Source organism: Trichomycterus rosablanca, chromosome 2, assembly GCF_030014385.1.
Source record: "Trichomycterus rosablanca isolate fTriRos1 chromosome 2, fTriRos1.hap1, whole genome shotgun sequence".
Lineage (NCBI taxonomy): Eukaryota > Metazoa > Chordata > Actinopteri > Siluriformes > Trichomycteridae > Trichomycterus > Trichomycterus rosablanca.
Genome location: NC_085989.1, coordinates 26,896,907 through 26,921,277, shown reverse-complemented (window position 1 = coordinate 26,921,277; position 24,371 = coordinate 26,896,907). Strand labels below are relative to the sequence as shown.

The window sequence follows — 24,371 nt, the reverse complement described above, 5'->3', positions numbered from 1 at the left end:
TGTAGATATAATACATAGAAGCAGAAATGGGAATGAGGGCTAGGCAGTAGCTGCGTTCACTGTGGTATTTACAATCATTTTCTTGTCTTTCAGCAGTGTAAAAAAGCCTTCAAGGTCTGTAAGATAACTGCCAGAGGACTGATAGTGACAGTTAGGAATGAATGGACAGTCACATGCAGCAGTTACATGACAGCTATGTCACCACTTCATCTCAGGAGAAGTCAACCATAACATGTATATGTATAATATTTAACATGCTTTTAGCCTGAAGGTAACAGGAGACAGGGCCTTTATGAGCTAGAAGGTTTAAAACTATAGTCACAAGAAATATTGGTTGAACATGGCATAGGTACATTAAGGACATGTACGTTTCTTACGCAGTGCAGATGTTAGTGCTAAAAAATCTTGCAGCACACTTAATTAGCAGAAAATCCTAAAGACCAACGAGCATTCGTAGTCCAAAGTCCAAAATATATAAAACCACCTAAAATAACCTTAAATGATTAGCAGTGTGAATTAAGCAAGGGAAAAAGAAAAGGCCAGCTCCAGTGGCTTCAACAGAACTCTGGTGTGCTTGTAAGTCACATCGTGACAGTTCCAGGCCTTGGCGTAGGCAGCATATACAGCCACCTAGGGAGACATCCAAAGGAGGAGCTGGCAGGACTATCACACTTTAGGAATGCTAAACAAACACTATATAGCACAACGTATGTGGACAACTGGTCATGATCTTTTTGGATATTCCATTCCAAAATCATGGGAATTATTCTGAAATTGGCTCCTATTTTGTGACTGTAACAGCCTCCACTTCTTTGTGAAGGCTTTTCACAACATTTTAGAGTGTAGAGAGAGAACCAGTATTAACTTCTTCAGCAATTTGAGCTACAGAAGCTCGTCTGTTGGATCGGACCACACGGGCCAGCCTTCGCTCCTCACATGCATCAGTGAGTCTTGGCCGCCCATGACCCTGTCGCCGGTTTACCACTGTTCCTTCCTTGGACCACTTTTGATAGATACTGACCACTGCAAACCAGTAACACCCCACAAGAGATGCAGTTTTGGAGATGCTTTGTCATCTAGCCATCACAGTTTGGCCCTTGTCAAACTCGCTCAAATCCTTATGCTTGCCCATTTTTCCTGCTTCTAACACATCAACTTTGAGGATAAAATGTTCACTTGCTGCCTAATATATCCAACCCACTAACAAGTGCTGTGATGAAGAGATAATCAGTGTTATTCACTTCACCTGTCAGTGGTCATAATGTTATGCCTAGTCGGTGTACATGTCAATAATCAAAAGAAGTGTCTTCTACTGGACATATAGTGTTATCCTAAAAAAAGTACAAACCACACTAAAATACATTTTACTGAAGTTTCGCCCAATCTAGTCATATCCAATTACCTGATTTCTATTTTGGCCTTAACTGCTGCAATCCTTCACTTTCAGTCTTAAGAAAGCCATAACCATAGCACACACCCTCTGACACGTCTGTGGAGTCGGCCACTTCTTTTCATCCACACGAGGCAGGTTCATATGAGGATTCATATTGCGTAAGAGCCACGTACCGATCCCTATTATCCCCCGCCTCATTGCTGCAATTATGACTTCTGCTGGTTAATCGAGGGTGCCTGCACAATCATTAGGAATCCCCACTGGCAATCCCACCCTACGAACAAGCCAATCATGAGTCCATATAGGTGTGCAATATAAATGTTTAAAATATCAGCTCAGGTTTGTTAGTGTGTTAACGCTGCACCCCCGGAAAACAATTGATTATATCTACATAAGCACAATGCAAAATAAATAAAATATAATTAATACAAAATGTGCTTTAGGTAATGTACCACTAACCAAAGGCCACTGGTTCAAACCCCACCACTGGCAAACTGCCATTGTTGGGCGCTTAAATAAATGTGTTAGCTGACCGTGTACTGTGAGAGCAGCATTTTTCACCGGCTGTGTAAAATAAGATCCATTATTAGCAAATGACAGCCATTAGCATGCTTCGTAATTTCTAAATTATCATCCTCTAATTAATACAGGTAGCTGTATTCACACGGAAAACGTTTACATGAGAAAGTACACAGGCACAAAGTCCACACGCACACACAAACACTCATGCAGAAACTCCATCAACCTCATCTCTACCTGAGCAGTCTGAGGAGAGGAGAGGAGAGGAGGCAGAAAGAAAGTGTGTGAGGAGAGAGAGAGCCTAGTGAAAAGTAGGCAAGTCCTGCAGTGTTGTGTCACACCATTGGTCGCCTCATCAATCATGAGCGACTGTGGCCCAGACGGATGGGAGGCCGCTGGGAAGGAGCGTGCGTCTCTCCATCAAAGTGATGTTTTGAAAGTAAGTAATCAGTGTTCTCCACGGGCACTCCTTCTGTGCCAAAGCAACCCTCCTCCACTATTGGCCTCCATTTTTCCCTGCACTCCTCCCTTTAAGTTCCATCTTCTATATTCGACACACATTGCTTGTGTGGAGTCAAGTTCTTTCACCTGACCGCCTTCGTACAGCTGAATTTTATCCAGCATAGCACATTGGGAGGCACGCAGCACTGTTTAAACTCTAACACTGTTTGTACAGGGCTGTGCTGAGTGAAAGGATGAATGTAAAGAAACACCATGTGAAGTCATGTATACTAAATGCTTACTTAGAAAAAAATAATCTGCATTCAACTTTCTAAACCTTTCCTTCTGTTTAGTCAGATGTTTTATACATATATCTTCAGGCAGTTATTTTTGCTCATGTGTACCCAGGGTCATATCTGTTTGAATTGTGAAAGCGCTTTTAAAATATAAATGGCTGTTTACCGTCTAGCCTCAACATCCTACGTGCTGCTGTATAAACAATATGAGCTTGTTTAAGCTATAGCTCTAGCTAGTTACTCTTAAGTTATGTGATTCCGGCTTTTACAGTTTATTTCCTGTGCACAACATAAAGTCCATAAAGAAATGGTTTGAGTTTGGTGTAAATAAACTCCAGCAGCATGCAGAGGCCTGACCCCATTCCCATTTCACACCTTTGGGATAAGTTAGAACATTGATTGCTGGCAGGGCTTTTTGTCCAACATCAGTGACCAGCCTAACTTTTTTTTTCACAAATCCCCACAGACCTTTTTTTTCCCCTTTTTTCCCTGGATGAACAATTAAGGGAAAAAAATCTAATTTCTTGGGTGCTGGGGTAACATACTAACAAAATGAGCCCATTCGTATTCACATCTTCAGCTTTCAAGTTTGAATTACAACTGTACTATCAACCAGCCAGGTGCCCACACAGAGGCTGTGTCAAAAAGCATCCCTAATGCACCTGTAGTTGTGGCCCTTGCTGGCTGTTGAAGGCGCCTACAAACGGGATTGTTGATTCAAGAATAGAAGTGCATGACGCGTTACTACGTTTGTGAGGGGGTGTTAGATAGTTTGCAGCTCTTTTCCGTCAGGGTGGGGGTTTTCCACGGTGGAGGATACATAGATTCCTTTTGTCTAATTATGGCTAATACAAGACTGTAAAACAGTAAGCTAGCAAAGAATCTGTCTGTGAGAAATCTGAACTGTACTTCTACTATAAATGATGATTAGGCTGTGCCCAATCTCAAATACATGTGTACTTATGAATTCCTATGTTTACTATGGTTAAAGATTAGTTATAGGTCAGCATGATGACTTGGGGAAGCACAGTCCCAAAGACATGCAAGTGAAGTGAATCGGAGATACAAAATTGACCGTGACTGTGTTTGACATTAAACTTGTGAACTGATGAATCTTGTGTAACCAGTAACTTCATGTCCTGTCATGAGTGTAAAACATGATGTTAAAATCCTAATAAATAAATAAAGATTAGTTATAATAAATATAAATTATTACATATAAAACAGATCCAATTCACTCAATGCTAACACACCTTTCACAAAAATGTTACTTTAAAATGACAAACTAGTTATTAGCCTTTTATGAACAACGCCTACCTTAAAATGTACTTTGTGGGTATAAAGTTACATTTTGTAGCTGCTCTCTACACTTTGTCACTCCCCTTTACCCCATACATCCACAGTGAACTGTACCATAAACATATAAACACATGATAGACCTTCATCACTCAACCCATATCATTTTAGTAGTTACATGGACATACCCTGCATAGATTATTTGCTAGATGTGCTATATTTAAAGTGTTTAGGAATTCTGTAAACACTGTTGGTACTAGTCTCGTCATTCTTTTTATTTTTCTCTGCAGTCCACTTAGCTAATCCTTTAAAGCTCATAAGATAGTCAGGCAGAACAGCAGCTTTCCTGGTATTAAGCTTGCTGGTCACATCATTTGTATAGAAGTGCTGTGTTTGGCTGTGCCCCAGAACCTCCATTTTAAGGATCAGAAGGACCGAATAGGCTGGAGGGGATGACGGCAATATGGCATATAGCAGAATAAATGGGCCCCTCGCACCAGCTAATGACACCCCAATGCTTTTATTCAGACACATATTTCACCTGAAGGTTTTTGCTCAACACTGGCAAAAGCCCTTTCAATGAAGCATATATTTACAGTGAGTGATAGGCTCCAGCAAATATCACTTAAGCTCAACCTGCAGGTTGCTCTGTTAAATCTGCTGATTTAGTGCTGTTTCAGACTGACACTGCACTCCTTTGTTCACAGAGCGCAACAACAGCTAGCGGATCATGACAAGGTTGAGGGATTCTCTATCAGAAAGTACACATGCAAGCAAATGAAACTCACTACCGTTACTGCTCGCAGTAAAATACGGTTTTAATAAAATTTAATTCCGGATGATGCTTGAAGCGATAATATTGTTTGCTATTGTGCCTCAGTTATATGTATGTATATTGTGGGATATTATGCCTCAGTTAAATGTGCATATATAAACTGTTAATTTCATTATTTAATAGTTCATTAAATATTTAATTATTAAATCTTTAAATATTCAATCATTTTTATCCTTGAATAGTAAAGCTATTTTTTTAAATGCCCATAAATAATTAATATAATTTAGGAGTGTGTATGAGACATTATAATCCTAGTATTTGAGAGTATCAGGCAATACTTTGTGCAACATACAGTGTTTCTGGACCTTTAAAATCATCTTATTTGTTTGCTGATGCACCACTATGCAAAGTCCTAACTGGACCCATCTGGCCACCTGCAGTTAGTCTTAATTAAAACAAGGTTAACTGGCTAATAATCTACTATTACTGATCACATTTGTACCATTTAGCAGACACCTTTATCCAAAGTGACTTACAATTATAAATACAGTTTGAGCAACTGAAGGTTAATGGGCCTTACTCAGGGGCAACAATGGCAACTTGGCAGTGATGGGGCATGAACCAGCAACCTTCTGATTACTAGTCCAGTACACTAACCAGTGAGCTACCACTGTCCTATATGATTACTAGTCCAGTACATTAACCAGTGAACTACCACTGTCCTATATGATTACTAGTCCAATACATTAACCAGTGAGCTACCACTGTCCTATATGATTACTAGTCCAGTACATTAACCAGTGAACTACCACTGTCCTATATGATTACTAGTCCAGTACATTAACCAGTGAGCTACCACTGTCCTATATGATTACTAGTCCAATACATTAACCAGTGAGCTACCACTGTCCTATATGATTACTAGTCCAGTACATTAACTAGTGAGCTACCACTGTCCTATATGATTACTAGTCCAGTACATTAACCAGTGAGCTACCACTGTCCTATATGGTTACTAGTCCAGTACATTAACCAGTGAACTACCACTGTCCTATATGTCCTATATGTTGAACCAATGGCTTTCTTATTGCTAGTACCTTAACCAGTGAGCTCCTACTGCCCCACAGACTTGTATGATCCGATTACTGAGATCTTTACAGAATTCCCTAGACTTTTACATTAGTCAATGGCTCAGTCCAATAGATGTAGTTAAACTAGCCTCTCTTTTATGGGCACAGAAAAGTCACTAATGATGAAATGACATTATATAATTAGCTGCACCACCACACACATTTTTGACCCAGCAATTATCATGTTATCATAAGCAAGTTAATTTCGAAGGAACTTAAGTATATATTCCAAGTGTTTAGTTTAGATAAAGAACAGTTGAGGCTGCCATGACCTGAATGTCCCACGTACAAATGTATGTGATCTGACTTCAATTATATATAACTATGGACATGAATCAAGCATGTAAACTATTTTATAGCAGGCTGCCAGGATGCCTGTTTATATTCTTGCTTGCAGGGAGTTAACCTGTTTATGGTGAGAATGTCAGCGTGCTGTCATTAGCAGTATTGGCCAGTAATAAATCTAAGTACTCTAATGAGTATTTAGGTTTAAATGAAGCAGCTACTCCCGAATACAGTTGTGTACTTAAGCCACATCGTAATGGTCATGGAAGAGAAGGTCCTACTGTAAACATCATTTATATAGAAAACTAATTTGAAATGCTTGTTGCTAATGTAGCTAATCCATCTTTATCAGATAACATTTCTAAAATGTTAAAGCTTATTACTGTTTACTGGTCCCTGGGTCATTACTCTGAGTTTTTTCAAGAATTTACTGATTTTCTTTCTGATTTATTATGATCAACAATCAAAGGCTTTAAAATCTAGAACTAGAAAATAAGCACAATCCACTTAAATCACATTCAAGTCTATTTTAGAATTCATGAGTATCATACAGCATGTAATGGGACCTACTCTTTGCTCTTAATATTAACTATTAATGATAACTTAATATTAACTATTAATGATAATATTAACTATTGGTATTACACAGAAAACTTTATTTTAGCCCAAAATGACGGTCAAACCACAATTTTTTAATATATGGACTATGTTTAACTTATATTTGTCAAACACACTATTAAATCTGATTCTGCAGCTGAGTTCATTGATAACCTACCAGAATTAATTACTATTCCCAACAAAGCCCAAACTAAAACAGGCAACCCAACACTAAACAAGGCTTGCTCCATGGCATAATGGCCACACGTTCTTTAAAACAATCGACCACAAAACGGGGCATAAATGAAGTCACACTAAATGTATCAGATAATCAGATAGCATGGAAACATGCCCTGACTGAGAATATACATGCCTTTATTAAAACTCAATTTGTGTATTTTTTTTAATAGAAACTAATGACAATAATACTCATTTACTATAACAAACTATCCAAACTTACTTTCAAGACTTCAAATTCAAATCGTGCCAAAGCAGCAATACACTTTACTAGGAATAGCGCTAGTGCTGAAGACCTGGCTCAGCATTTTGCAGCTTCACCTGGATGCCAAGTGGACCCTTCTACAGTCCAAAAAAGAGCTTGATCAGGAATGGAATGAAGATTAGAGGACAAATTCAAGTTTAAAATTTTTGGGTTCAATTATCAACAATATGTGAGATGAGAAAAAAAATGGAAAAACAAGTATTTGTGCCCCTCAGTGAAACATGGTGGAGGGTCTGTCCTGGTTTGGGGCTGCACTTCTGTCAGTTATGTTGGTGATGTTAACCGAATTAATAGGATCATAAATGCTGAAAAGTTCAGACATGGTCCTTTCCATGCAGTTCATTCTAGAAAGAGGCTGATTGGGGATGGTTTTATTTTTCTTAATGATAACAATTTCAAGCACACTCCTAATGTAGTGAAATCATATTTGAAAAGAAAAACTGATGATAAAACACTTGACAGTCATGAACTTGGCTTCAGACCTAAATATTATAGAGGCAGTATGGGATCAACTGGAGTGGAGTTAAAAAAAATAAGACACCCAAAACCTAAAGAAGAACTCTGGGAAGTGCTAAAAGAAGCCTGATATACAAAAAGAGTACTTCAAAATACAAAAACTTCAGGTCTCCACAAAAGATTTCAAGATGTGCTCTGTGCCAAGGGACATCACCATAAATACTGACTTCTGCATATAAAAGCTATTTTTATTCAGATTTTTTATAGTCATTAAAACTAACCAAATCAACAACGCTAGTGGTGGCCTATACAAATACATACAAATCTAAAGTGTCAAATTCAATCAATTTTCAAGCACCTGGAAAGATATGTTCACAACTAGAACCAATATCCCAACCTTTGATTGCTTTCATAATGTATACTTTCTTATAGTATGAATATAAAAAGAAATTATTGCTTGCTCTCTGAAGCTTGCTCTCATTTTAACCTTAACAATGTTCATAGTTGTATTATAATAATGTTAATGCTTAAGTTTTTTTAGAGTTGTATTAGTTTGTCAATGACCAATGACATTTGGTCAGGGAATTTTGGCCCAATAACCATGACATTAGGTATGAGTCAGCCTGATATGATTCAGAATTGCTGAAACAATTCTCAGGAGAAAGAAACTGAAAAAAAATATACATCAAAATTAAATAAATAAAAAGGTACCCCTTTCATTTTTATTAGTAGTTTTATTATTAGTATTATTTTGTAGGTGCTACAAATGCATTTTTGCAGAAAGTACATAAGCACACACACGTGTAAACTACACAGACCAGGTATAACATTATGAGCACTGACAGGTGAAGTGAATAACATTGATTATCTCTTCATCACAGCACTTGTTAGTGGGTGGGATATATTAGGCAGCAAGTGAACATTTTATCCTCAAAGTTGATGTGTTAGCAGCAGGAAAAAGGTGCAAGCGTAAGGATTTGAGCGGGTTTGACAAGGGCCAAATTGTGATGGCTAGACAACTGGGTCAGAGCATCTCCAAAACTGCATCTCTTGTGGGGTGTTCCCGGTCTGCAGTGGTCAGTATCTATCAAAAGTGGTTCAAGGAAGGAACAGTAGTAAACCGGCAACAGGGTCATGGGCGGCCAAGGCTCATTGATGCACGTGGGGAGCGAAGGCTGGCCCGTGTGGTCCAATTCAACAGACGAGCTACTGTAGCTCAAATTGCTGAAGAAGTTAATGATACCACAGCACATCTTCAGGGGTCTAGTGAAGTCCATGCCTCGACAGGTCAGGGCTGTTTTGGCAGCAAAAGAGGGACTAACACAATATGTTATACGTAAATGCTATAATATTTGATCTCTGTGTAGTAGGTTATTATTGTAAATATACCTAAACTAATGTACAGAGAGACTTGATTTTAGCACTGTAACCCTCTCTAAAGGGTTGAAGTACAGTATAGACTCTAAAATAAATAAGTAGATGCCAGCTCTAGTTATTTGTTCAGACTAACAGTAAAAACAGTCATAGTGTTAAATGATTGGCAAGCAGCTTAAGAAAGGTTCATTATACAGGTAAAGTGATGCTATTTCAGTGGCATACCACTGTGATAATACTAAAAATAAATTACAATTAACATACACAAGTCATGTGTTAGCAGTATTTCAGCACTTAAAATTGAAAATGTTGTTAGGATTTTATAGTTATTTTACAAATATAAAAGTATTCCAACAAATAACTTCTCAAACACAAGCACAAATTAGGCCCATGCTTTTTATGCGCCTAAGAAATTAGCACTAATATAAATGGCTTTCTAAAATTATACATGAAGAAAGCAGCCATTAAACTTAATTAGCATGGCCTTTAAAATAACAAGACTTTACATAATAAAAACATTAACTGATAAACGTACATGAATGACATTAATAACTCCATGATCTTATTGCTAATTTCAGACATAATACAATGAAATAATGACTTAACATCCCATAACTGACCTGACTGAGATCATCATTTTAAAAATAAAAAAAAGCAGAACCATATAAACAACTACCAATATTTTGAGCTAAATTAGGAAATGTTGGATTGCCTTCTTCTGAATCACGTTTGATGGCTAAAGTCAAGGAGGTCATTTTATGCTCATGGCTTAGCAATGCTTGAATAATAGAGCCGAGTTTATTTTGCTTCCTATTTAAGCTAAAAGTAAAGCTTTGACGTGAACACAGGCAAAAGAAAACTGCATTTATATTTCTGGATTTACTCAGATAAAGATCTATCATTACATTTTAAAAACAGAGCAGTACTAATTCAGTCTCTTAAGTGCACTAATGCAGAATTAAACCCACTGTTCCACAGACAAAAAAGAAATGCAAAGTCATGTAAAGAAAAAAAAAAAATATATATATATATATATATATATACAGTGTATCACAAAAGTGAGTACACCCCTCACATTTCTGCAGATATTTAAGTATATCTTTTCATGGGACAACACTGACAAAATGACACTTTGACACAATGAAAAGTAGTCTGTGTGCAGCTTATATAACAGTGTAAATTTATTCTTCCCTCAAAATAACTCAATATACAGCCATTAATGTCTAAACCACCGGCAACAAAAGTGAGTACACCCCTTAGTGAAAGTTCCTGAAGTGTCAATATTTTGTGTGGCCACCATTATTTCCCAGAACTGCCTTAACTCTCCTGGGCATGGAGTTTACCAGAGCTTCACAGGTTGCCACTGGAATGCTTTTCCACTCCTCCATGACGACATCACGGAGCTGGCGGATATTCGAGACTTTGCGCTCCTCCACCTTCCGCTTGAGGATGCCCCAAAGATGTTCTATTGGGTTTAGGTCTGGAGACATGCTTGGCCAGTCCATCACCTTTACCCTCAGCCTCTTCAATAAAGCAGTGGTCGTCTTAGAGGTGTGTTTGGGGTCATTATCATGCTGGAACACTGCCCTGCGACCCAGTTTCCGGAGGGAGGGGATCATGCTCTGCTTCAGTATTTCACAGTACATATTGGAGTTCATGTGTCCCTCAATGAAATGTAACTCCCCAACACCTGCTGCACTCATGCAGCCCCAGACCATGGCATTTTCACCACCATGCTTGACTGTAGGCATGACACACTTATCTTTGTACTCCTCAACTGATTGCCGCCACACATGCTTGAGACCATCTGAACCAAACAAATTAATCTTGGTCTCATCAGACCATAGGACATGGTTCCAGTAATCCATGTCCTTTGTTGACATGTCTTCAGCAAACTGTTTGCGGGCTTTCTTGTGTAGAGACTTCAGAAGAGGCTTTCTTCTGGGGTGACAGCCATGCAGACCAATTTGATGTAGTGTGCGGCGTATGGTCTGAGCACTGACAGGCTGACCCCCCACCTTTTCAATCTCTGCAGCAATGCTGACAGCACTCCTGCGTCTATCTTTCAAAGACAGCAGTTGGATGTGACGCTGAGCACGTGGACGACCAACGCGAGGTCTGTTCTGAGTGGACCCTACTCTTTTAAAATGCTGGATGATCTTGGCCACTGTGCTGCAGCTCAGTTTCAGGGTGTTGGCAATCTTCTTGTAGCCTTGGCCATCTTCATGTAGCGCAACAATTCGTCTTTTAAGATCCTCAGAGAGTTCTTTGCCATGAGGTGCAGTGTTGGAACTTTCAGTGACCAGTATGAGAGAGTGTGAGAGCTGTACTACTAAATTGAACACACCTGCTCCCTATGCACACCTGAGACCTAGTAACACTAACAAATCACATGACATTTTGGAGGGAAAATGACAAGCAGTGCTCAATTTGGACATTTAGGGGTGTAGTCTCTTAGGGGTGTACTCACTTTTGTTGCCGGTGGTTTAGACATTAATGGCTGTATATTGAGTTATTTTGAGGGAAGAATAAATTTACACTGTTATATAAGCTGCACACAGAGTACTTTTCATTGTGTCAAAGTGTCATTTTGTCAGTGTTGTCCCATGAAAAGATATACCTAAATATCTGCAGAAATGTGAGGGGTGTACTCACTTTTGTGATACACTGTATATATACAGGGGTTGGACAATGAAACTGAAACACCTGTCATTTTAGTGTGGGAGGTTTCATGGCTAAATTGGACCAGTCTGGTGGCCAATCTTCATTAATTGCACATTGCACCAGTAAGAGCAGAGTGTGAAGGTTCAATTAGCAGGGTAAGAGCACAGTTTTGCTCAAAATATTGCAATGCACACAACATTATGGGTGACATACCAGAGTTCAAAAGAGGACAAATTGTTGGTGCACGTCTTGCTGGCGCATCTGTGACCAAGACAGCAAGTCTTTGTAATGTATCAAGAGCCACGGTATCCAGGGTAATGTCAGCATACCACCAAGAAGGACAAACAACATCCAACAGGATTAACTGTGGACGCAAGAGGAAGCTGTCTGAAAGGGATGTTCGGGTGCTAACCCGGATTGTATCCAAAAAAAAACATAAAACCACGGCTGCCCAAATCATGGCAGAATTAAATGTGCACCTCAACTCTCCTGTTTCCACCAGAACTGTCCGTCGGGAGCTCCACAGGGTCAATATACACGGCCGGGCTGCTATAGCCAAACCTTTGGTCACTCGTGCCAATGCTAAACGTCGGTTTCAATGGTGCAAGGAGCGCAAATCTTGGGCTGTGGACAATGTGAAACATGTATTGTTCTCTGATGAGTCCACCTTTACTGTTTTCCCCACATCCGGGAGAGTTACGGTGTGGAGAAGCCCCAAAGAAGCGTACCACCCAGACTGTTGCATGCCCAGAGTGAAGCATGGGGGTGGATCAGTGATGGTTTGGGCTGCCATATCATGGCATTCCCTTGGCCCAATACTTGTGCTAGATGGGCGCGTCACTGCCAAGGACTACCGAACCATTCTGGAGGACCATGTGCATCCAATGGTTCAAACATTGTATCCTGAAGGCGGTGCCGTGTATCAGGATGACAATGCACCAATACACACAGCAAGACTGGTGAAAGATTGGTTTGATGAACATGAAAGTGAAGTTGAACATCTCCCATGGCCTGCACAGTCACCAGATCTAAATATTATTGAGCCACTTTGGGGTGTTTTGGAGAAGCGAGTCAGGAAACGTTTTCCTCCACCAGCATCACGTAGTGACCTGGCCACTATCCTGCAAGAAGAATGGCTTAAAATCCCTCTGACCACTGTGCAGGACTTGTACAGTGTATCACAAAAGTGAGTACACCCCTCACATTTCTGCAGATATTTAAGTATATCTTTTCATGGGACAACACTGACAAAATGACACTTTGACACAATGAAAAGTAGTCTGTGTGCAGCTTATATAACAGTGTAAATTTATTCTTCCCTCAAAATAACTCAATATACAGCCATTAATGTCTAAACCACTGGCAACAAAAGTGAGTACACCCCTTAGTGAAAGTTCCTGAAGTGTCAATATTTTGTGTGGCCACCATTATTTCCCAGAACTGCCTTAACTCTCCTGGGCATGGAGTTTACCAGAGCTTCACAGGTTGCCACTGGAATGCTTTTCCACTCCTCCATGACGACATCACGGAGCTGGCGGATATTCGAGACTTTGCGCTCCTCCACCTTCCGCTTGAGGATGCCCCAAAGATGTTCTATTGGGTTTAGGTCTGGAGACATGCTTGGCCAGTCCATCACCTTTACCCTCAGCCTCTTCAATAAAGCAGTGGTCGTCTTAGAGGTGTGTTTGGGGTCATTATCATGCTGGAACACTGCCCTGCGACCCAGTTTCCGGAGGGAGGGGATCATGCTCTGCTTCAGTATTTCACAGTACATATTGGAGTTCATGTGTCCCTCAATGAAATGTAACTCCCCAACACCTGCTGCACTCATGCAGCCCCAGACCATGGCATTCCCACCACCTTGCTTGACTGTAGGCATGACACACTTATCTTTGTACTCCTCACCTGATTGCCGCCACACATGCTTGAGACCATCTGAACCAAACAAATTAATCTTGGTCTCATCAGACCATAGGACATGGTTCCAGTAATCCATGTCCTTTGTTGACATGTCTTCAGCAAACTGTTTGCGGGCTTTCTTGTGTAGAGACTTCAGAAGAGGCTTCCTTCTGGGGTGACAGCCATGCAGACCAATTTGATGTAGTGTGCGGCGTATGATCTGAGCACTGACAGGCTGACCCCCCACCTTTTCAATCTCTGCAGCAATGCTGACAGCACTCCTGCGCCTATCTTTCAAAGACAGCAGTTGGATGTGACGCTGAGCACGTGCACTCAGCTTCTTTGGACGACCAACGCGAGGTCTGTTCTGAGTGGACCCTGCTCTTTTAAAATGCTGGATGATCTTGGCCACTGTGCTGCAGCTCAGTTTCAGGGTGTTGGCAATCTTCTTGTAGCCTTGGCCATCTTCATGTAGCGCAACAATTCGTCTTTTAAGATCCTCAGAGAGTTCTTTGCCATGAGGTGCCATGTTGGAACTTTCAGTGACCAGTATGAGAGAGTGTGAGAGCTGTACTACTAAATTGAACACACCTGCTCCCTATGCACACCTGAGACCTAGTAACACTAACAAATCACATGACATTTTGGAGGGAAAATGACAAGCAGTGCTCAATTTGGACATTTAGGGGTGTAGTCTCTTAGGGGTGTACTCACTTTTGTTGCCGGTGGTTTAGACATTAATGGCTGTATATTGAGTTATTTTGAGGGAAGAATAAATTTACACTGTTATATAAGCTGCACACAGACTACTTTTCATTGTGTCAAAGTGTCATTTTGTCAGTGTTGTCCCATGAAAAGATATACTTAAATATCTGCAGAAATGTGAGGGGTGTATTCACTTTTGTGATACACTGTATATGTCATTTCCAAGACGAATTGACGCTGTATTGGCCGCAAAAGGAGGCCCTATACCATACTAATAAATTATTGTGGTCTAAAACCAGGTGTTTCAGTTTCATTGTCCAACCCTGTATATATATATACACACACACACACACACACACACACACACACACTGATAAGCCATAACATTAAAACCACACTCACTGTCCATTTTATTAGCTCCACTTATCATACAGAAGCATTTGTAGTTCTACAATTACTGACTGTAGTCCATCTGTTTCTCTACATACTTTTTTAGCCTGCTTTCACCCTGTGCTTCAATGGTATGAGTGGATCAGACACAGCAGCACAGCTGGAGTTTTTAAATACCATGTCCACTCACTGTCCACTCTATTAGACACTCCTACCTGGTCCACCTTGTAGATGTAAAGTCAGAGACGATCGCTCATCTATTGCTTCTGTTTGATTTGGTCATCTTCTAGACATTCATCAGTGGTCACAGGACACTGCCCATGGGGTGCTGTTGGCTGGATATACTTTTGGTTGGTGGACTATTCTCAGTTCAGCAGTGACAGTGAGGTGTTTAAAAACTCCAGCAGCACTGCTGTGTCTGATCCACTCATACCAGTACAACACACACTAACACACCACCACCATGTCAGTGTCACTGCAGTGCTAAGAATGGTCCACCACCCAAATAATACCTGCTCTGTGGTGGTCCTGTGGGGGTCCTCACCATTGAAGAACAGCATGAAAGGGGGCTAACAAAGCATGCAGAGAAACAGATGGACTACAGTCAGTAATTGTAGCTCTACAAAGTGCTTCTATATAGAAGTGGAGCTGATAAAATGGACAGTGAGTGTAAAAAACAAGGAGGTGTAAATCATTGTCTGGTCTTTACCGGAAATTTTAAAAATAAAGTCAGTAAAGCCAATAAAGTGAAAATATGACTCAGATAATGCTTAAATTAAACAAAAGACAGTTGTGGTAAAAAGCTTAAAGTGCATATCATGATAATATTTAGGAACTTATCATTTAATCATTAAATCAAATGAATGAATAAATGAAAATGAATAAATGATACAGTTAATCAGTAATGAAACTATAAAAGGACACTGACATGCACACAGGATTTGCTTAATTTCATGTTAATGGATATAACATTATGAACAGCGGTTGAATTTGTAATTGCAGTGGTTAATGGCATCAGATATGAAAAACAGATCTTTGGTTACTACAAACATGTGCTTTCAAACCTCAACATATCTGATATGTTTGGATCAAGAAACAAACCAGCACCCTGGGTTTTAAGTTTCATTTCAGTGTGACGTGATAAAAAGGAAACCAGTTAGGCAAACAAGTAACCTTCCATTCTACTAATAGAAACGTTGTATTTTTGTTATAAAATGTTAATATGTTTTGTATGTAGATCTTGCGACGCACTACAATGCATTTAGTTGTCAAGCTTCAAAACCAACTTGAATGATTAGTTCACTAATCAGAGATCCCTATTAGGCATTTCTCTGCTTTCACCTGTCACCAGCCTTACCTCTGTGTCTTTAGCTAGTTACATTTCTTAGCTATAACAAATGAACAGGCTCAAGTACATCACCAGATCTTCAAGTTTTCACACTTTGTTGTAAGCGTGTCCAGAGTTTTCTGCAAATCTTGCAGTGGGTGGAGTTTAGTAATTTCCACACATTCCGATCATCCCTCCCTGCAGGCACTGCTAATTATGCCCGCTAGATGGCGCCCAGCTGACCGGTGGCAATGCCGAGTTTTGAACTGAGGAGCTCAGAATCTCGGCACTGGTGTGCTAGTGGAATATCCCGCTGCACCACCTAAGCGCCCTGAGTTTTGTAATTGTAATAAAATAATTAATGTAATAAATAATGATTAAAATTATCAATGCCCTATCACACTAAATAAGATGAGGCTAGTAAATCTTGTCTGAATTCTGAGGCAAACTGTGTGGATCGTGTTCTTCATGTGAGACTATACAATAAAGAACTTCTGAAAGTACCTGCCATGACAGGTCAGTTAATGGGTCCAGGCAAACTCATGTTAAATAGATACATGCCTTTTTACATCAGGGCAATATTATTAGAAGTACTGGACCTGTATGTATGCTGTTCTGTTAACAATTAAGTCAGTATTTTAAAATCTCCAGTTTATTTGTACACATCATTTATCCTTTAAGAGTTTAAGAAAAGCATCATTGCAATTGTATTTCATAATTGGGATACTCTGAACTTGTTTTCACTGGCCATTTCTGGTCACAACGACACTAAATCGGCTATCTGCAAACTCTTCGAATTCTGTATTCTAAAGCCAATGATTATATATTATTTTAAAACCTTATGGCTGAAGAATTCTTAAAGCTGACCTATGATAATGTACTAACAGATCAAAATAAGAGGGTAGATGTTTCATAACCTGCTGCCATTCTATCAGAAGCAAAACCAAATCATACAGTCTTACATTTAATGCAGAGACGACAATAGATAACAAGATTCTCTAATAAGTATTTAATGTGAGCTAAATAAGAAATTAGCCAGTGTTTTTTTTCCCCTGCATGGCCACGGCCAAAAAATAAAACATTAAAGTCACAACACATACAAATTTAATCACTTTCACTCTCCTATTCTTTTATTCCCTGAACCGACTGGCTTTTTTGTGCTGTTGAATAGCTTTTGCTGTAAAGGTTGAACAAAGCAGGAACAGAGTTACAAGGACCTAGTGGATACAGATTGATTTTCTACATTCTGTTGATCTTGTTATTCAGGGTTATCACTCAGGTTTCCGAAATGACCCACAATTCAGCATGAACCAGAACGAGCACAAAATGAAACATAAATGCTCTTATCAAACCCACTAACTGTTTCAAAAAGACATTCAAATTTTAGTGTAGTAAGCAGAGGAAAAAAAAGAAAATTGTAATTAGGAATGCAAATTTTGCCAATTTCTTTTAACCAGTTAGTTGAAGATTAACCAATAATGGATAAACAACATAGCAAACACCTACTGGCTGCTTAGAAACCATCTATAATACCATGGCAACCACTTACCATCACCCTGATAACTAGCAACCTTCTGGTGTGTATATAAAAAAAAAACCCATAGGAAACACCTACGAACCTATACACTGCCACATCACCCCACTGCTGCGTTCTCTTCACCGGCTTCCTGTAGCTGCCCACATTCAGTTTAAAACACTGATGCTCGCCTACAAAGCCAAAAATGGACCAGCCCCAAGCTACCTCAGAGGTCTAATCAAACCCCGCTCTGTACCACACAACCTCCGAGCCACTAGTCTCGCTTGACTTGATCCTCCACCCAGAACTCAAGGAAGACAAGCATCAAGGCTTTTCTCTCTTTACTTGTACCCGAGTGGTGGAATGAACTTCCTCTGTCTGTCCGAACATATGAGTCTCGATGTTTTCAAAAGACGATTAAAAACCCACCTTTACTAAGCACTTAAGCTGACGTACTTACTAACACTCTTATTCATTTCTAACAGGGTTTCAGAAGATTTATATTCTTGGACTGTTGTTTACTTAAACTCAAGTAAGGTAATGTTTACTATGGAAGCACTTCTTGCTCTGGATAAGAGTGTCTGCTAAATCCAGAAAATGTAAATGTACCAACATGCTAGCAACCATACCAACTAGTAAGCAAGCAAAACCAGGGTAGCACAGCTAACAATTAGCAGCCACTTGAAGATAATTAACCTTTTTGTCCCTCTCTCTCCAACAGTATGTAAGAACCATGTAGTTCAGTCTGGAATCCAGAAACATGCTGAGCTGATATAGAAATAGAAAATGGTATTAAAAAGGGAATCTTTTTTTTTTTTTTTAATCATCTTGTATGGCACCAAATCGACTCACATCTACTGTTCCATCTGAAGCAACCTATAATTGGATCTAAATTGCAAGCAAATAAGAATTAAGAACCTTGTTCAAGGGGCATAACTTGCCAGTATTGGGGCTTAAACCAGAACTTTTTAGTGAAATACTTTAACCATTGTCTGACTGATTGAAAACAATACAGTCAATAAATAAAACAAGCAGCACTCATTAGAGAAGAACATTACAGAATATTTTATAAGAAATGAACTAATAGTGTCAGTGCCCCTCTATAAAATGTATTTAAAGTTTATTTAAAAAAAAAGTCTTCATTTGGTAGCTTGAGGGTAACTTGGTATAATTAGGCAAGCCACCAGCACTGCTTTTGACACTCTAACCCAGTTAATAGGGCTCTACACTGACAGAGTTAGCTACTGTACAGTTATATGGTAAACCTTGCTATTGGCACAAGCCATTTTACCGCTGGTGCATCCAAGTAATTGGAACTACAACAAAAAGCATCTCTTTTCTTTCCTCTCTCCAGTAACTACAAATGAAGCCTAGGTCACATACAGCCCCGGGTGGCATTATCATTCTACTCCTGCAGACACATGATTGAGAGAGCCTGTCGGTTACTTTTCTTCTCTGAATTACTGAATCACAGCATCCTTCCTCAACAATTAATAGTTCTAGAACACTGCCAGACATATTTGGGGGGAAAAGCTTGTTGTACAACAGTTGAGTGAAAGCTGCCTCTCCTTTGTTGTTCACCTTACTTTGATGCACTCACTATAAGACTAAGTGTCAGGCTCTGATCCTACTGAGAGCTCATTTGTAAAGTTTCATCATCTTGATTATGGTTTGTATTATGATTTTTTTTCTCCAATTTCCCCCCAATTTTCTCCCGTAATCTAGTCATATACAATTACCCTGATTGCGTTACGCTTCACCTCTACAGACACAACCCTCCAGTGCTGACTGAGGAGCTTCACAACTAACACATGCCCCCTCCGACACGTGCAGTACCGACTGCATCTTTTCACCTGCACGAAGACGAGTTCATATGCAGATCAGCCTTGAGCATGGAAAGCCACACCCTGATCAGCATTATTCCTCAACTCAATTAGAGGTCATAATTGCACCAGTTATGAAGAACCCTGGTCCGGCTCATCTCACCCTGTAAACAACAGCCAATCGTTGTTCATGTAGCCGCCCAGCCCAGACGGATGGCAGAGCTCGGATTCAATATGATGTATTTGAAATCCCAGTTCTGGTGTGCTAGCGTATTTTACCGCTGCTCGTATTATGATTTTTAGTAGATATAGATCAGATATATTTTTCCCCCAACACAAACATTTTCCTTAACTAAGTCCTGCACTTACTGTAATTGTTTTTATGTAATGCTGTATTAATAATGCATGTACAATATAGGAGTATTATTATATATAAGAGTATTGTTCAAATCTCTGCTCTTGGCAGAGCTAGCAAGCAATACATTGTGTGTAATTCTGTTGAAGCTCTAACAAGAAAAACTGTTCCAAAAAGACACATTAAATAAATAATAATAATAATAATAATTTACTTTTTTTTTACAAAAGCATTACTTGTTAAATGTTAAATGTACCATAATTTACAATGCTTTAATAAGGTGAGTTGAATATGTGCCCTGTGCAGAATAGCCAAAGGACATCTCATGAATCATTAATGTCAAAACAATAATAGTCATTATTAAGTTCAATTATCCTAAACCAATATGTGAATAAGCCTCAACATATAGCTAAGCTCCCAATTAGTCAAAGGAGCTGTTGCCATGTCAGAAACTGATGTTGGACAAGAACGTTTAATGGGATTAAGGTCAGGGCTCTGTGCAGGCCAATCAGAGCTTCTCTAAACCAAACTAATCACACAATGTCTTAATGGATCTTGATTTGTGTAAAGTGCCTTACCTTGTTGCCGCAAAATTGAAAACATACAATTTATTTCGCTTAGTTCATTTTATATATCTGTTCACATAGGTTTCGGCTTTGAAACACCCAGACTCAATAATAACAAGAGGTGCACACATACTTTTTCATTCTAGCATATTTGTAGGTCACTGTATTATAAGCTGGCAGGTACAACACTGAATATAGGGGGGGAAATGTTAAGACCATGAGCCAGTGCTTAAGGCAGGAAAAAAATAGGTCAAACCAGGTTTCATGGATATAATTAAGGTATGAACTTTAATTGAAATCAGCAGAATTTTAATACATGATAATAATAATTAAAGAAAAACGGCTTTGGAAATTTAATTCTGTCAGAGTAAATGACTCAACCCATACTTATTTAATCTTACTCTTAATTACAGTTTGCATTTCAGTGGTCTTAAGAATGCTAAACCCTATTTAAAAAGTAACATGTTTGATCCTGCTTTAGAAGATTAATACCTTACAAAGTTTTAACTTTAAAGAAATTAATCTGCCTTTACCACTAACATGAAACTTTCCATAAGCTCATTAGTGCTCATGGATATGGTCTGGATTAGGGATGGGCAGTGTACCTTGTTTATAAGTATACCAGAATTAATGAATAAAATAGAATGCTCTGGGTGGAACAGGGACACACCAGGTTTCCACCAGGTATTCCTTCTGCTTATATTCCAAAAACATGCAGAGGGTGAAGGTGCCAATATGAACCGCCCCTAGGTGAAAGTGAGTAAGTCTACTGGACTAATAATTGAAAGGTCGCTGGTTCAAGCCCCACCACTGCCAGGTTGCCACTGTTGGCAAGGCCCTTAACCTTCAATTGCTTAGACAATTTACTATACAGTACTATAAGTCGATTTGGACAAAAGCATCTGCTTAATGCTGTAAACATCAATATGCATTAAAGTCTTTTTGACTTTGTAAGTTTACTATACTATTTCAAAACTTAAAACACATTGTTCTCTGTTTATCATACAGGGCCAAGTTTCTTAAAAGCATCATAAAGTGGAAAATAAGCCAAAGCATGCGAAATATGAAGCTTGCTCTGACAATTACGTTTTGCAGTCTGCCTAATCTTTAGTGTGTCTGTACAAGATACATTTTAAATGTACTAGCTGCCAAATACAACTTAAAGTATTTCTTAAGTTTCTGATGGGAAAAAAAGAAACATGATTGTCACAATCTGGGACTTGTATCAATTTGTCCAATTTGTTTTTCTACAAGTCATTTTATAATTGGTATAAAAGGGTCTATCATTCATCCAGACACTAGAAATCACTAAAGGTCAGTGTTTTACAAATTGCTCTATAAAAAATAGAACATACAACAACCAAATCCAAGCACAAATTGCTTTTGAATGATAATAAAGACTATAATAATTTCGCAAGATGGTGTGAGAAAATATATTCCATTTCCCCCTGTTTAACAACAAAAAAGCATGTTGTGTCTATGTTTGCCAAATCCCTGAGTGGTGAGGTACAGAATGGGTGGAACTGTAAGCCGGATTAGAATGGATCCCACCTGACTGCAGTGACTGGGGTGACGGGAGCTCGGCCATGATTTCTCTGTAGGTTCTCTGCTGAAGGGCGATGCTCCTGTCAGCCATTGCTATCCTGGGTCCTTATCTCTCCCCTGGCAAGCTGACAGCCCTGATCCCCTGCCACCTTCACTTTAAGCATGCAGCCTTTATAGCCACTTGATAGCTGCACAGCTCTAGATAAATCTCCTAGCAATGGTCATTCTTTTTTACCATCGTTTGTGCCAAAAGCAGTTTAGGGAAGTCTTCAATGTCATTAGTTTTAACCTTTACTTCTTTCTACAAAAACATGCATCTCACTGTATACTGTAGGTTTTACTGATATAAGTGCTGATGTAAATAAGGGACTTTCTATTACAGCTGTATTTTATTTGTAATGGTCTTATTTTTCACACATTACTATTAAGCTTGTGGTAATGAACACTACATACCTTCATCCTCAAACCATAACTTTTTACAACTGGAATGGCATTTATGGATGGAAGTTTTAAGAAGTAAATGTTTAGGCTTTTTCAGCTTTATGGAATTCATACAAATTATTCTCTAATGTACACTAAAATGAGCCAAAGTTACATTTACTTAGAAGAGATGGTTCTGGCTTTGTGTGTTTTAATAGCACATAGCAAGACGTTGTTAGCCAAGAGGTTCACATACGTTTTTAAGTCCTTAATAAGAGTGAATAATACATGTCCCTAATGGAGATATAAAATTGACAATGTTTGTTATGGATTTAGGTAAAATATGTTTTGTGACTTTAATGATCAATAACTTGAAAGTCAGACCACATCTTCTTTAGAGTAATCGATGCAAAATAAATGAATACTTAAATAAATTAATTAATTAATAAACAACAATAATTAAAATAGGAGGCTCAGTGGTACAGGTGGTAGAGTAGGTGTTGCACAAAACCAGGGTCCTATAATCCTAGTCCTATGTTTACCTCTGGTTACTCTGTAAGCAATTTGTAACGTTTCCTCAAGAACTGGATCTCTCCCACCTCTCAAAACGTACAGAAAGTAGCACGCTTGCTACTAATTGCCGCTAGGTAGAATTATGTGAGGGAGTGTGTTCATACACACACACACACCTGAAGTGTGTAGTTCTTAGATCTACATGTGTCCTTGTCTTTGTGAGTGCTGTATTATTTACATTAAAGCTAGAGGTCAAAGTGGATGCTAGCTGCTCAGCATGTTGCTTTCATCCTGCTGTATTAGATTTCCCTAAAGTGCACACTGAGGAGTGTGCAGACAAAACTAATTGAAAAGTGGAATGCATAACATTAGCCTAAGTCGATATAGTTTTACTATACTATACTTTTACACACTTTTCCTAAGTAAGCCTTTGCAAAAGGAAATGCTAATGCGCATTTGGCTTGTCATTAGTTTTTAGATGGAGGGCTCTCTTCTACAGGATAGTTATTATGAATTAAAATTCCAGTCATCTTTTTATCAGGCTTATAAGATTAAAGGACTGTTGACCATGCTGTGCCAATTTCCTTTAATACACATTAATTAAGACGCCCAAAAGGAAATTGTGCTGTAAATCATGCCAACACCTTAAGATGGCATTTAAATCCCTACGGTGTAGTGTGGTTTGAGCTTGTTGGTTGTAAACCATAATGTCTTGGCAGAGTAAATTAATGGGGCTGTCAGCTGCAATTTTTATTAAGAACCCTGGTTAATGGATTTTACCCTAAATGGACAAAACGTCTAAAATTCTAAAGTGTATCTTATGAATCAGAGTGGCAGTAATCCACATGTAGAAAGAAAAGAGATATACAACATTTGAAAGTGTTGACTTTCTTTTATCATTTTGTTTGAACATTTGCTGACATTACACTAAAATGATGGTTGCACAGTGGTGCAGCAATTGGTGTTGGTTCCACAATGTTAAAGCAATTTAGGGAAGACCTCTGGTAACTGTCTGTGTATAGTTTAGCATGTGCTACCTGTTATCTATTAGGGTTTCTAATCAGAACTAGTTTTCTTCCAAATTTTAAATTGTTCTGGATGTGCTGCAAATAAAACTTCAGAGTAAATACACACAGCACTAGTGTGTTTAAGCACGCCGAGTAACTGAAGTGTTGCGCACCACTGGAGCTTTAATGGGAACACCTCTGGCAGAGGGTGTGACTAGTGCATTGCGTTTCCTCTCACGCAGCAGTAGGGCTGAGCAGATCTGAGACTTCTCTGAAGTGCTGACAGGCTGATAGGTTAGGAACTGTTCATACTAGGCATCTGCGAGCAGCATGGAACCTCTTAAGAGCTTGGTGACAGATAAGGACAAGGGGTGTCATTTCACAAGAGGCATCATAAGTAGCTTAGCACCACTGATCTTAGTGCAGCACAAAGGGTGATAGGGGAAGACTAAACCTTTCTGGGAAACCTGCTTTACAGTCATTTCAAATTAAATTTGGTTGAACAAAAAGCACATTAAGTGCAGACCAAGCTGTGCTGGCCCCTATACAGTATAATCTTAGCATGAAGCTTGTGAAA

General features: G+C 39.1%; 1 protein-coding gene across 1 annotated transcript in view; it reads right to left on the bottom strand.

Annotated features, from left to right (window-relative positions):
* Positions 1-24,371, bottom strand: part of csmd3b (CUB and Sushi multiple domains 3b) — a 538,328-nt gene that overhangs the window by 281,186 nt on the left and 232,771 nt on the right. The gene's annotated exons all lie outside the window — the stretch shown is intronic.